Source organism: Salminus brasiliensis, chromosome 1 (assembly GCF_030463535.1).
Source record: "Salminus brasiliensis chromosome 1, fSalBra1.hap2, whole genome shotgun sequence".
NCBI classification, from domain to species: Eukaryota; Metazoa; Chordata; class Actinopteri; order Characiformes; family Bryconidae; genus Salminus; species Salminus brasiliensis.
The window spans coordinates 41454607-41468642 of record NC_132878.1 but is presented as its reverse complement, the minus strand read 5'-3'; positions in this window follow the sequence as shown (position 1 = coordinate 41468642).

Below are 14036 nucleotides of genomic sequence, written 5' to 3'. Positions count from 1 at the left end.
GAACTGTCTGCCTTGAGATGTCGCCACCAGCAGAGTCCAGATTCACCAGGATGGCCTTGGTGGTGATCCTTGGATTTTTCTTCACCTCTCTCACTATTCTCCTGGCCAGCACAGGTGTCACTTTTGGCTTCCGACCACATCTTCTGAGATTTTCCACAGTGCGGAACTTCTTGTATTTTTTAATAATACTTTGCACTGTAGCCACTGGAACTTGAAAACATTTTGATATGGCTTTATAGCCCTTTCCTGACTTGTGAGCGGCCACAATGCACAGCCGCAGGTCCTTAGTGAGCTCCTTTGTCTTAGCCATGACTGTCCACAAACCAACTGCAGAGAGCTGCTGTTTTTCTCCTGTTGAGTTGATTAAAACAGCTGTTCCCAATGAATCAGGGTAATTAGGATGCTTTAAAACAGCTTGGACTATTTGGAATGGTATAGAACTTTGGATTTTCCCATATACTGTGACAGTTTTCAAAGGGTATGAATAATTTTGGACATGCCACTTTTTGTTCAAATGTGTATAAAAGCTGAGAAATACTTTTTCCCACAATGATGCCTCTTGTACATCATCGTGTTATCTCCTGGGAGATGCCTGTGTCGTTTCAAGGCAAAAATATAACTTCTGGTTAAATAAAAGTAAATTTAAGTCAAACTTTGCCAGGGGTATGAATACTTTCGGGCATGACTGTATATATATTAAAGTTTTATTGGGGATGCATACATGTTTAAGGGTATTCCTCTTGTAATATTATTGGTGAGTCCTACAGGTTTTGAGCAATATTATGACTGTGGCTGGCTTTTTATCCATGTTTAACTGTTTGACTTTCTTTTTGCAACTGTGTGAGGCCTGCCTTCCATCCATCAGCAGCTGTATGTATGTGAGTATCCGTGTGCCACTGTGGAACAGGTAAGTGATAATTCAGTTTCTATACATATATTGACTTTCTTTTTTGTCATACAGGTTTTCAGGTACCCATGATTTCCTCAATCCCTGAAGGTTTATCCATCTAAGAAGGGTTAGATGCTCTGGCTCCTTCTGCATTCCTTTTTTTACCCAACGCTCACTCACTTTAGCTGGATTACAAGGTAAAAGCATGTTACCTGTTTACAATAATACATTTAATGTATCTTCAAACATAGATACAAATTTACACTAGTGATGGGCTGCCTTGCCCCAACACAGTCTCCTCATCAGTCTCCAAATGTGTGGCTGTCTGCATGTCCATCTGCATCTCTGGCTTTATGATTTTCTTTCCATCTGAAGCTGTGGCTGGCTTTTTATCTATGTTCAACTGTTTGACTTTCTTTTTGCAACTGTGTGAGGCCTGCTTTCTATCCATCAGCAGCTGTATGTATGTGAGTATCCGTGTGCCACTGTGGAACAGGTAAGTGATAATTCAGTTTCTATACATATATTGACTTTATTTTTTATCATACAGTTTTTCAGGAAAGCATGATATCCTTAATCCCTGAAGGTGTATCCAGCTAAGAAGGGTTAGGTGCTCCGCCTCCCTCTGCATTCCTTTTTTCACCCAACGCTCACTCACTTCAGCTGGATTACAAGGTAAAAGCATGTTACCTGTTTACAATAATACATTTAATGTATCTTCAAACATAGATACAAATTTACACTGGTGATGGGCTGCCTTGCCCCAACACAGTCTCATCGTCAAACTCCTAATGTGTGGCTGTCTGCATGTCCATCTGAATCTCTGGCGTTTTGGTTTTCTTTCCATCTGAAGCTGTGGCTGGCTTTTTGTCTATGTTCAACTGTTTGACTTTCTTTTTGCAACTGTGTGAGGCCTGCCTTCCATCCATCAGCAGCTGTATGTATGTGAGTATCCGTATGCCACGGTGAATCAGGTAAGTGATAATTCAGTTTCTATACATTCATTAACTTTCTTTTTTGTCATACAGTTTTTCAGGAACCCATGATATCCTTAATCCCTGAAGGTGTATCCAGCTAAGAAGGGTTAGGTGCTCCGGCTCAGTTTGCATTCCTTTTTTCACCCAACGCTCACTCACTTCAGCTGGATTACAAGGTAAAAGCATGTTACCTGTTTACAATAATATATTTAATGTATCTTCAAACATAGATACAAATTTACACCGGTGATGGGCTGCCTTGCCCCAACACAGTCTCATCGTCAATCTCCAAATGTGTGGCTGTCTGCATGTCCATCTGCATCTCTGGTTGTTTGGTTTTCTTTCTACGTGAAACTGTGCCTGGTTTTTTTATCCATGTACAACTGCTTGTTTTCATTTTGCAGCTGTGTGAGACATGCTTTCTATCCATCAGCAGCTGTATGTATGTGAGTTTCTGTATGCCACTGTGGAACAGGTAAGTGATAATTCAGTTTCTATCCATATATTGATTTTCTTTTTTGTCATACAGGTTTTCAGGAACCCATGATTTCCTCAATCCCTGAAGGTTTATCCATCTAAGAAGGGTTAGGTGCTCCGGCTCCTTCTGCATTCCTTTTTTCACCCAACGCTCAGTCCCTTTAGCTGGATTACAAGGTAAAAGCATGTTACCTATTTACAATAATACATTTAATGTATCTTAAAACATAGATACAAATTTTCACTGGTGATGGGCTGCCTTGCCCCAACACAGTCTCATCGTCAATCTCCAAATGTGTGGCTGTCTGCATGTCCATCTGCATCTCTGGCTTTTTGGTTTTCTTTCCGTCTGAAGTAGTGGCTGGCTGTTTATCTATGGACAACTGTTTTTCTTCATTTTGCAATTGTGTGAGGCCTGCCTTCCATCCATCAGCAGCTGTATGTATGTGAGCATCCGTATGCCACTGTGGAACAGGTAAGTGATAATTCGGTTTCTATATATATATTGACTTTCCTTTTTGTCATACAGATTTTCGGGAACCCATGATATCCTCAATCCCTGAAGGTGTATCCAGCTAAGAAGGGTTAGGTGCTCCGGCTCCATTTGCATTCCTTTTTTCACCCGACGCTCACTCACTTCAGCTGGATTACAAGGTAAAAGCATGTTACCTGTTTACAATAATACATTTAATGTATCTTCAAACATAGATACAAATTTACACAGTCTCATCATCAATCTCCAAATGTGTGGCTGTCTGAATGTCTATCTGCATCTCTGTTTGTTTGGTTTTCTTTCTATGTGAAACTGTGGCTGGCTTTTTATCTATGTACAACTGTTTGTCTTCATTTTGCAACTGTGAGGCCTGCTTTCTATCCATCAGTAGCTGTATGTATGTGAGTTACTCTATACCACTGTGGAACAGGTAAGTGATAATTCAGTTTCTATCCATATATTGACTTTCTTTTTTGTCATACAGGTTCTTTGGTATCCATGATATCCTTAATCCCTGAAGGTGTATCCAGCTAAGAAGGGTTAGGTGCTCCGGCTCCGTTTGCATTCCTTTTTTCACCCAACGCTCACTCACTTCAGCTGGATTATAAGGTAAAAGCATGTTACCGGTTTAGAATAATACATTTAATGTATCTTCAAACATAGATACAAATTTATACCGGTTAAGTGCTGCCTTGCCCCAACACAGTCTCATCGTCAAACTCCTAATGTGTTGCTGTCTGCATGTCCATCTGCATCTCTGGCGTTTTGGTTTTCTTTCCTTCTGAAGCTGTGGCTGGCTTTTTATCTATGTTCAACTGTTTGACTTTCTTTTTGCAACTGTGTGAGGCCTGCTTTCTATCCATCAGCAGCTGTATGTATGTGAGTATCCGTGTGCCACTGTGGAACAGGTAAGTGATAATTCAGTTTCTATACATATATTGACTTTCTTTTTTATCATACAGTTTTTCAGGAAAGCATGATATCCTTAATCCCTGAAGGTGTATCCAGCTAAGAAGGGTTAGGTGCTCCGGCTCCCTCTGCATTCCTTTTTTCACCCAACGCTCACTCACTTCAGCTGGATTGCAAAGTAAAAGCATGTTATCTGTTTACAATAATACATTTAATGTATCTTCAAACATAGATAAAAATTTACATTGGTGATGGGCTGCCTTGCCCCAACACAGTCTCAACTTCAATCTCCTTATGTGTGGCTGTCTGCATGTCCATCTGCATCTCTGGCTTTTTGGTTTTTATTCCATCTGAATCTTTTGCTGGCTTTGTATCTATGTTGAACTGTTTGACTTTCTTTTTGCAACTGTGTGAGGCCTGCCTTCCATGCATCAGCAGCTGTATGTATGTGAGTATCCGTATGCCACTGTGGAACAGGTAAGTGATAATTCAGTTTCTATCCATATATTGACTTTCTTTTTTGTCATCCAGGTTCTTTGGAATCCCTGATATCCTCAATCCCTGAAAGTGTATCCATCTAAGAAGGGTTCGGTGCTCCGGCTCTCTCTGCATTCTTTTTTTCACCCAACACTCACTCACTTCAGCTGGATTACAAGGTAAAAGCATGTTACCTGTTTACAATAATACATTTAATATATCTTCAAACATAGATGCAAATTTACACTGGTGATGGGCTGACTTGCCCCAACACAGTCAACTCATCAATCTACAAATCTGTGCCTGTCTGCATGTCCGTCCTCATCTCTGGCTTTTTGGTTTTCTTTCCATCTGAAGCTGTGGCTTTCTTTTTATCTATGTTCAGCTGTTTGACTTTCTTATTGCAACTGACTGAGGTCTGCTTTCTGTCCATCAGCAGCTGTATGTATGTGAGTATCCGTGTGCCACTGTGGAACAGGTAAGTGAAAATTCAGTTTCTAAACATATATTGACTTTCTTTTTTGTCATACAGTTTTTCAACAACCCATGATATCCTCAATCCCTACAGGTGTATCCAGTTAAAGAAGGGTTAGGTGGTCCGGCTTCCTCTGCATTCTTTTTTTTACCCAACGCTCACTCGCTTCAGCTGGATTACAAGGTAAAAACATGTTCCCTGTTTAGAATAATACATTTAATGTATCTTCAAACATAGATACAAATTTACACCGGATAAGTGCTGCCTTGCCCCAACACAGTCTCATCATCAATCTCCAAATGTGTGGCTGTCTGAATGTCTATCTGCATCTTTGTTTGTTTGGTTTTCTTTCTATGTGAAACTGTGGCTGGCTTTTTATCTATGTACAACTGTTTTTCTTCATTTTGCAACTGTGAGGCCTGCTTTCTATCCATCAGTAGCTGTATGTATGTGAGTTACTCTATACCACTGTGGAACAGGTAAGTGATAATTCAGTTTCTATCCATATATTGACTTTCTTTTTTGTCATACACGTTCTTTGGTATCCATGATATTCTTAATCCCTGAAGGTGTATCCAGCTAAGAAGGGTTAGGTGCTCCGGCTCCATTTGCATTCCTTTTTTCACCCAACGCTCACTCACTTCAGCTGGATTACAAGGTAATACATTTAATGTATCTTCAAACATAGATACAAATTTACACCGGTGATGGGCTGCCTTGCCCCAAACAAATTGTCATCTTCAATCTCTTAATGTGTGGTTATCTGCATGTACATCTGCATCTTTGGCGTTTTGGTTTTCTTTCCATCTGAAGCTGTGGCTGGCTTTCTATCTATGTTCAACTGTTTGACTTACTTTTTGCAACTGTGTGAGGCCTGCTTTCTATCCATCAGCAGCTGTATGTATTTGAGTATCCGTATGCCACTGTGGAACATGTAAGTGATAATTCATTTTCTATACATATATTGACTTTCTTTTTTGTCATACAGTTTTTCATGAACCCATGATATCCTCCATCCCTAAAGGTGTATCCAGTTAAAAAAAGGTTAGGTGTTCCGTCTCCCTGTGCATTTGTTTTACCAAAAGCTCACTCACTTCAGCTGGATTACAAGGTAAAAGCATGTTACCTGTTTACAATAATACATTTAATGTATCTTCAAACATAGATACAAATTTACACTGGTGATGGGCTGCCTTGCCCCAACACAGTCTCATCATCAATCTCCAAATGTGTGGCTGTCTGAATGTCTATCTGCATCTCTGTTTGTTTGGTTTTCTTTCTATGTGAAACTGTGGCTGGCTTTTTATCTATGTACAACTGTTTGTCTTCATTTTGCAACTGTGAGGCCTGCTTTCTATCCATCAGTAGCTGTATGTATGTGAGTTAGTCTATACCACTGTGGAACAGGTAAGTGATAATTCAGTTTCTATACATATATTGACTTTCTTTTTTGTCATGCAGGTTCATTGGAATCCATGATATCCTTAATCCCTGAAAGTGTATCCATCTAAGAAGGGTTCGGTGCTCCGGCTCTCTCTGCATTCTTTTTTTCACCCAACACTCACTCACTTCAGCTGGATTACAAGGTAAAAGCATGTTACCTGTTTACAATAATACATTTAATATATCTTCAAACATAGATGCAAATTTACACTGGTGATGGGCTGCCTTGCCCCAACACAGTCAACTCATCAATCTGCAAATCTGTGCCTGTCTGCATGTCCGTCCTCATCTCTGGCTTTTTGGTTTTCTTTCCATCTGAAGCTGTGGCTTTTTTTTTATCTATGTTCAGCTGTTTGACTTTCTTATTGCAACTGACTGAGGTCTGCTTTCTATCCATCAGCAGCTGTATGTATGTGAGTATCCGTGTGCCGCTGTGGAACAGGTAAGTGATAATTCAGTTTCTATACATATATTGACTTTCTTTTTTGTCATACAGTTTTTCAACAACCCATGATATCCTCAATCCCTAAAGGTGTATCCAGTTAAAGAAGGGTTAGGTGGTCCGGCTTCCTCTGCATTCTTTTTTTCACCCAACGCTCACTCACTTCAGCTGGATTACAAGGTAAATGCATGTTACCTGTTTACAATAATACATGTAATGTATCTTCAAACATAGATACAAATTTACACTGGTGATGGGCTGCTTTGCCCCAACACAGTCTCATCATCCATCTCCAAATGTGTGGCTGTCTGCATGTCCATCTGCATCTCTGGCGTTTTGGTTTTCTTTCCATCTGAAGCTGTGGCTGGCTTTTTGTCTATGTTCAACTGTTTGACTTTCTTTTTGCAACTGTGTGAGGCCTGCCTTCCATCCATCAGCAGCTGTACGTATGTGAGTATCCGTATGTCACTGTGGAACAGGTAAGTGATATTTCAGTTTCTATACATATATTGACTTTCTTTTTTGTCATCCAGGTTCTTTGGAATCCCTGATATCCTCAATCCCTGAAAGTGTATCCATCTAAGAAGGGTTAGGTGCTCCGTCTCCCTCTGCATTCCTTTTTTCACCCAACGCTCACTCACTTCAGCTGGATTACAAGGTAAAAGCATGTTACCTGTTTACAATAATACATTTAATGTATCTTCAAACGTAGATACAAATTTACACTGGTGATGGGCTGCCTTGCCCCAACACAGTCTCATCGTCAAACTCCTAATGTGTGGCTGTCTGCATGTCCATCTGAATCTCTGGCGTTTTGGTTTTCTTTCTATGTGAAACTGTGGCTGGCTTTTTATCTATGTAAAACTGTTTGACTTCATTTTGCAACTGTGTTCGGTCTGCTTTCTATCCATCAGCAGCTGTATGTATGTGAGTAACCTTGTGCCACTGTGGAACAGGTAAGTGATAATTCAGTTTCTATACATATATTGACTTTCTTTTTTGTCATCCAGGTTCTTTGGAATCCCTGATATCCTCAATCCCTGAAAGTGTATCCATCTAAGAAGGGTTAGGTGCTCAGTCTCCCTCTGCATTTTTTTTTTTACCCAACGCTCACTCGCTTCAGCTGGATTACAAGGTAAAAGCATGTTACCTGTTTACAATAATACATTTAATGTATCTTCAAACATAGATACAAATTCACAATGGTGATGGGCTGCCTTGCCCCAACACAGTCTCATCATCAATCTCCAAATGTGTGGCTGTCTGAATGTCTATCTGCATCTCTGTTTGTTTGGTTTTCTTTCTATGTGAAACTGTGGCTGGCTTTTTATCTATGTACAACTGTTTGTCTTCATTTTGCAACTGTGAGGCCTGCTTTCTATCCATCAGTAGCTGTATGTATGTGAGTTAGTCTATACCACTGTGGAACAGGTAAGTGATAATTCAGTTTCTATACATATATTGACTTTCTTTTTTGTCATGCAGGTTCACTGGAATCCATGATATCCTTAATCCCTGAAAGTGTATCCATCTAAGAAGGGTTCGGTGCTCCGGCTCTCTCTGCATTCTTTTTTTCACCCAACACTCACTCACTTCAGCTGGATTACAAGGTAAAAGCATGTTACCTGTTTACAATAATACATTTAATATATCTTCAAACATAGATGCAAATTTACACTGGTGATGGGCTGCCTTGCCCCAACACAGTCAACTCATCAATCTACAAATCTGTGCCTGTCTGCATGTCCGTCCTCATCTCTGGCTTTTTGGTTTTCTTTCCATCTGAAGCTGTGGCTTTCTTTTTATCTATGTTCAGCTGTTTGACTTTCTTATTGCAACTGACTGAGGTCTGCTTTCTATCCATCAGCAGCTGTATGTATGTGAGTATCCGTGTGCCACTGTGGAACAGGTAAGTGATAATTCAGTTTCTATACATATATTGACTTTCTTTTTTGTCATACAGTTTTTCAACAACCCATGATATCCTCAATCCCTAAAGGTGTATCCAGTTAAAGAAGGGTTAGGTGGTCCGGCTTCCTCTGCATTCTTTTTTTCACCCAACGCTCACTCACTTCAGCTGGATTACAAGGTAAATGCATGTTACCTGTTTACAATAATACATGTAATGTATCTTTAAACATAGATACAAATTTACACTGGTGATGGGCTGCTTTGCCCCAACACAGTCTCATCATCCATCTCCAAATGTGTGGCTGTCTGCATGTCCATCTGCATCTCTGGCGTTTTGGTTTTCTTTCCATCTGAAGCTGTGGCTGGCTTTTTGTCTATGTTCAACTGTTTGACTTTCTTTTTGCAACTGTGTGAGGCCTGCCTTCCATCCATCAGCAGCTGTACGTATGTGAGTATCGGTATGTCACTGTGGAACAGGTAAGTGATATTTCAGTTTCTATACATATATTGACTTTCTTTTTTGTCATCCAGGTTCTTTGGAATCCCTGATATCCTCAATCCCTGCAAGTGTATCCATCTAAGAAGGGTTAGGTGCTCCGGCTCTCTCTGCATTCTTTTTTTCACCCAACGCTCACTCACTTCACCTGGATTACAAGGTAAAAGCATGTTATCTATTTACAATAATACATTTAATGTATCTTCAAACATAGATAAAAATTTACTCTGGTGATGGGCTGCCTTGCCCCAACACAGTCTCATCGTCAACCCCCTAATGTGTGGCTGTCTGCATGTCCATCTGCATCTCTGTCTTTTTGGTTTTCTTTCCATCTGAAGCTGTGGCTGGCTTTTTATCTATGTTCAACTGTTTGACTTTCTTTTTGTAACTGTGTGAGGCCTGCCTTCCATCCATCAGCAGCTGTATGTTTGTGAGTATTCGTATGCCACTTTGGAACAGGTAAGTGATAATTCAGTTTCTATACATATATTGACTTTCTCTTTTTGTCATCCAGGTTCTTTGGAATCCCTGATATCCTCAATCCCTGAAAGTGTATCCATCTAAGAAGGGTTAGGTGCTCCGCCTCCCTCTGCATTCCTTTTTTTCACCCAATGCTCACTCACTTCAGCTGGATTACAAGGTAAAAGCATGTTATCTGTTTACAATAATACATTTAATGTATCTTCAAACATAGATACAAATTTACACCGGTGATGGGCTGCCTAGCCCCAAACAAATTCTCATCTTCAATCTCTTAATGTGTGGTTATCTGCATGTCCATCTGCATCTCTGGCGTTTTGGTTTTCTTTCCATCTGAAGCTTTGGCTGGCTTTTTATCTATGTTCAACTGTTTGACTTACTTTTTGCAACTGTGTGAGGCCTGCTTTCTATCCATCAGCAGCTGTATGTATTTGAGTATCTGTATGCCTCTGTGAAACAGGTAAGTGATAATTCATTTTCTATACATATATTGACTTTCTTTTTTGTCATACAGTTTTTCAGGAACCCATGATATCCTCAATCCCTAAAGGTGTATCCAGTTAAAAAAAGGATAGGTGCTCCGTCTCCTTGTGCATTTTTTTTTTTACCAAACGCTCACTCGCTTCAGCTGGATTACAAGGTAAAAGCATGTTATCTGTTTACAATAATACATTTAATGTATCTTCAAACATAGATACAAATTTACACTGGTGATGGGCTGCCTTGCCCCAACACAGTCTCATCCATCTCCAAATGTGTGGCTTTCTGCATGTCCATCTGCATCTCTGACTTTTTGGTTTTCATTCCATCAGAAGCTGTTGCTGGCTTTTTATCCATGTTCAACTGTTTGACTTTCTTTTTGCAACTGTGTGAGGCCTGCCTTCCATACATAAGCAGCTGTTTGTATGTGAGTATCCTTGTGCCACTGTGGAACAGGTAAGTGATAATTCAGTTTCTATACATATATTGACTTTCTTTTTTGTCATCCAGCTTCTTTGGAATCCCTGATATCCTCAATCCCTGAAAGTGTATCCATCTAAGAAGGGTTAGGTGCTCAGTCTCCCTCTGCATTTTTTTTTTACCCAACGCTCACTCGCTTCAGCTGGATTACAAGGTAAAAGCATGTTACCTGTTTACAATAATACATTTAATGTATCTTCAAACATAGATACAAATTTACACTGGTGATGGGCTGCCTTGCCCCAACACAGTCTCATCGTCAAACTCCTAATGTGTGGCTGTCTGCATGTCCATCTGAATCTCTGGCGTTTTGGTTTTCTTTCCATCTGAAGCTGTGGCTGGCTTTTTGTCTATGTTCAACTGTTTGTCTTTCTTTTTGCAACTGTGTGAGGCCTGCTTTCTATCCATCAGCAGCTGTATGTATTTGAGTATCCGTTTGCCACTGTGGAACAGGTAAGTGATAATTCAGTTTCTATACATATATTGACTTTCTTTTTTGTCATACAGTTTTTCAGGAACGCATGATATCCTTAATCCCTGAAGGTGTATCCAGTTAAAAATGGGTTAGGTGCTCCGGCTCCATTTGCATTCCTTTTTTCACCTAACGCTCACTCACTTCAGCTGGATTACAAGGTAAGATGTTACCTGTTTACAATAATACATTTAATGTATCTTCAAACATAGATACAAATTTTCACTGGTGATGGGCTGCCTTCCATCAATCAGCAGCTGTATGTATGTGAGTATCCGTATATCACTGTGGAACAGGTAAGTGATAATTCAGTTTCTATACATATATTGACTTTCTTTTTTGTCATCCAGGTTCTTTGGAATCCCTGATATCCTCAATCCCTGAAAGTGTATCCATCTAAGAAGGGTTAGGTTCTCCGTCTCCCTCTGCATTTTTTTTTTTCACCCAACGCTCACTTGCTTCAGCTGGATTACAAGGTAAAAACATGTTCCCTGTTTACAATAATACATTTAATGTATCTTCAAACATAGATTCAAATTTACACCGGTGATGGGCTGCCTTGCCCCAACACAGTCTCATCGTCAATCTCCAAATATTTGGCTGTCTGCATGTCCATCTGCATCTCTGGTTGTTTGATTTTCTTTCTATGTGAAACTGTGGCTGGCTTTTTATCTATGTAAAACTGTTTGACTTCATTTTGCAACTGTGTTAGGTCTGCTTTCTATCCATCAGCAGCTGTATGTATGTGAGTATCCTTGTGCCACTGTGGAACAGGTAAGTGATAATTCAGTTTCTATACATATATTGACTTTCTTTTTTGTCATACAGGTTCACTGGAATCCCTGATATCCTCAATCCCTGAAAGTGTATCCATCTAAGAAGGGTTCGGTGCTCCGGCTCTCTCTGCATTCTTTTTTTTACCCAACACTCACTCACTTCAGCTGGATTACAAGGTAAAAGCATGTTACCTGTTTACAATAATACATTTAATATATCTTCAAACATAGATGCAAATTTACACTGGTGATGGGCTGCCTTGCCCCAACACAGTCAACTCATCAATCTACAAATCTGTGCCTGTCTGCATGTCCGTCCTCATCTCTGGCTTTTTGGTTTTCTTTCTATGTCAAACTGTGCCTGGTTTTTTATCCATGTACAACTGCTTGTCTTCATTTTGCAGCTGTGTGAGACATGCTTTCTATCCATCAGCAGCTGTATGTATGTGAGTATCCGTGTGCCACTGTGGAACAGGTAAGTGATAATTCAGTTTCTATACATATATTGACTTTCATTTTTGTCATACAGTTTTTCAGGAACGCACGATATCCTTAATCCTTGAAGGTCTATCCAGCTAAGAAGGGTTAGGTGCTCCGGCTCCGTTTGCATTCCTTTTTTCACCCAACGCTCACTCACTTCAGCTGGATTACAAGGTAAGAAAATGTTACCTGTTTACAATAATACATTTAATGTATCTTCAAACATAGATACAAATTTTCACTGGTGATGGGCTGCCTTCCATCAATCAGCAGCTGTATGTATGTGAGTATCCGTATATGACTGTGGAACAGGTAAGTGATAATTCAGTTTATATACATATATTGACCTTCTTTTTTGTCATACAGTTTTTCAGTAACCCATGATATCCTCAATCCCTAAAGGTGTATACAGTTAAAAAAGGGTTAAGGGGTCCGGCTCCTTCTGCATTCTTTTTTTCACCCAACGCTCACTCACTTCACCTGGATTACAAGGTAAAAGCATGTTATCTATTTACAATAATACATTTAATGTATCTTCAAACATAGATAAAAATTTACTCTGGTGATGGGCTGCCTTGCCCCAACACAGTCTCATCGTCAATCCCCTAATGTGTGGCTGTCTGCATGTCTATCTGAATCTCTGGCTTTTTGGTTTTCTTTCCATATGAAGCTGTGGCTGGCTTTGTATCTATGTTGAACTGTTTGACTTTCTTTTTGCAACTGTGTGAGGCCTGCCTTCCATCCATCAGCAGCTGTATGTATGTGAGTATCCGTATGCCACTGTGGATCAGGTAAGTGATAATTCAGTTTCTGTACATTTATTAACTTTCTTTTTTGTCATAATGTTTTTCAGGAACCCATGATATCCTTAATCCCTGAAGGTGTATCTTCAAATGTGTGGCTGTCTGCATGTCCATATGCATCTCTGGTTGTTTGGTTTTCTTTCTATGTGAAACTGTGCCTGGTTTTTTATCCATGTACAATTGCTTGTCTTCATTTTGCAGCTATGTGAGACCTGCTTTCTATCCATCAGCAGCTGTATGTATGTGAGTTTCTGTATGCCACTGTGGAACAGGTAAGTGATAATTCAGTTTCTATCAGTATATTGACTTTCTTTTTTATCATACAGTGTTTCAGGAACCCATGATATCCTCAATCCCTAAAAGTGTATCCAGCTAACAAGGGTTAGGTGCTCCGGCTCCCTCTGCATTCCTTTTTTCACCCAACGCTCACTCATTTCAGCTGGATTACAAGGTAAAAGCATGTTATCTGTTTACAATAATACATTTAAGGTATCTTCAAACATAGATAAAAATTTACATTGGTGATGGGCTGCCTTGCCCCAACACAGTCTCAACGTCAATCTCCTTATGTGTGGCTGTCTGCATGTCCATCTGCATCTCTGGCTTTTTGGTTTTTATTCCATCTGAATCTGTGGCTGGCTTTGTATCTATGTTGAACTGTTTGACTTTCTTTTTGCAACTGTGAGGCCTGCCTTCCATTCATCAGCAGCTGTACGTATGTGAGTATCCGTATGTCACTGTGGAACAGGTAAGTGATAATTCAGTTTCTATACATATATTGACTTTCTTTTTAGTCATCCAGGTTCTTTGGAATCCCTGATATCCTCAATCCCTGAAAGTGTATCCATCTAAGAAGGGTTAGGTGCTCCGTCTCCCTCTGCATTTTTTTTTTTTTTTCACCCAACGCTCATTTGCTTCAGCTGGATTACAAGGTAAAAACATGTTACCTGTTTACAATAATACATTTAATGTATCTTCAAACTTAGATTCAAATTTACACCGGTGATGGGCTGCCTTGCCCCAACACAGTCTCATTATCAATTTCCAAATGTGTAGTTGTCTGCATGTCTATCTGC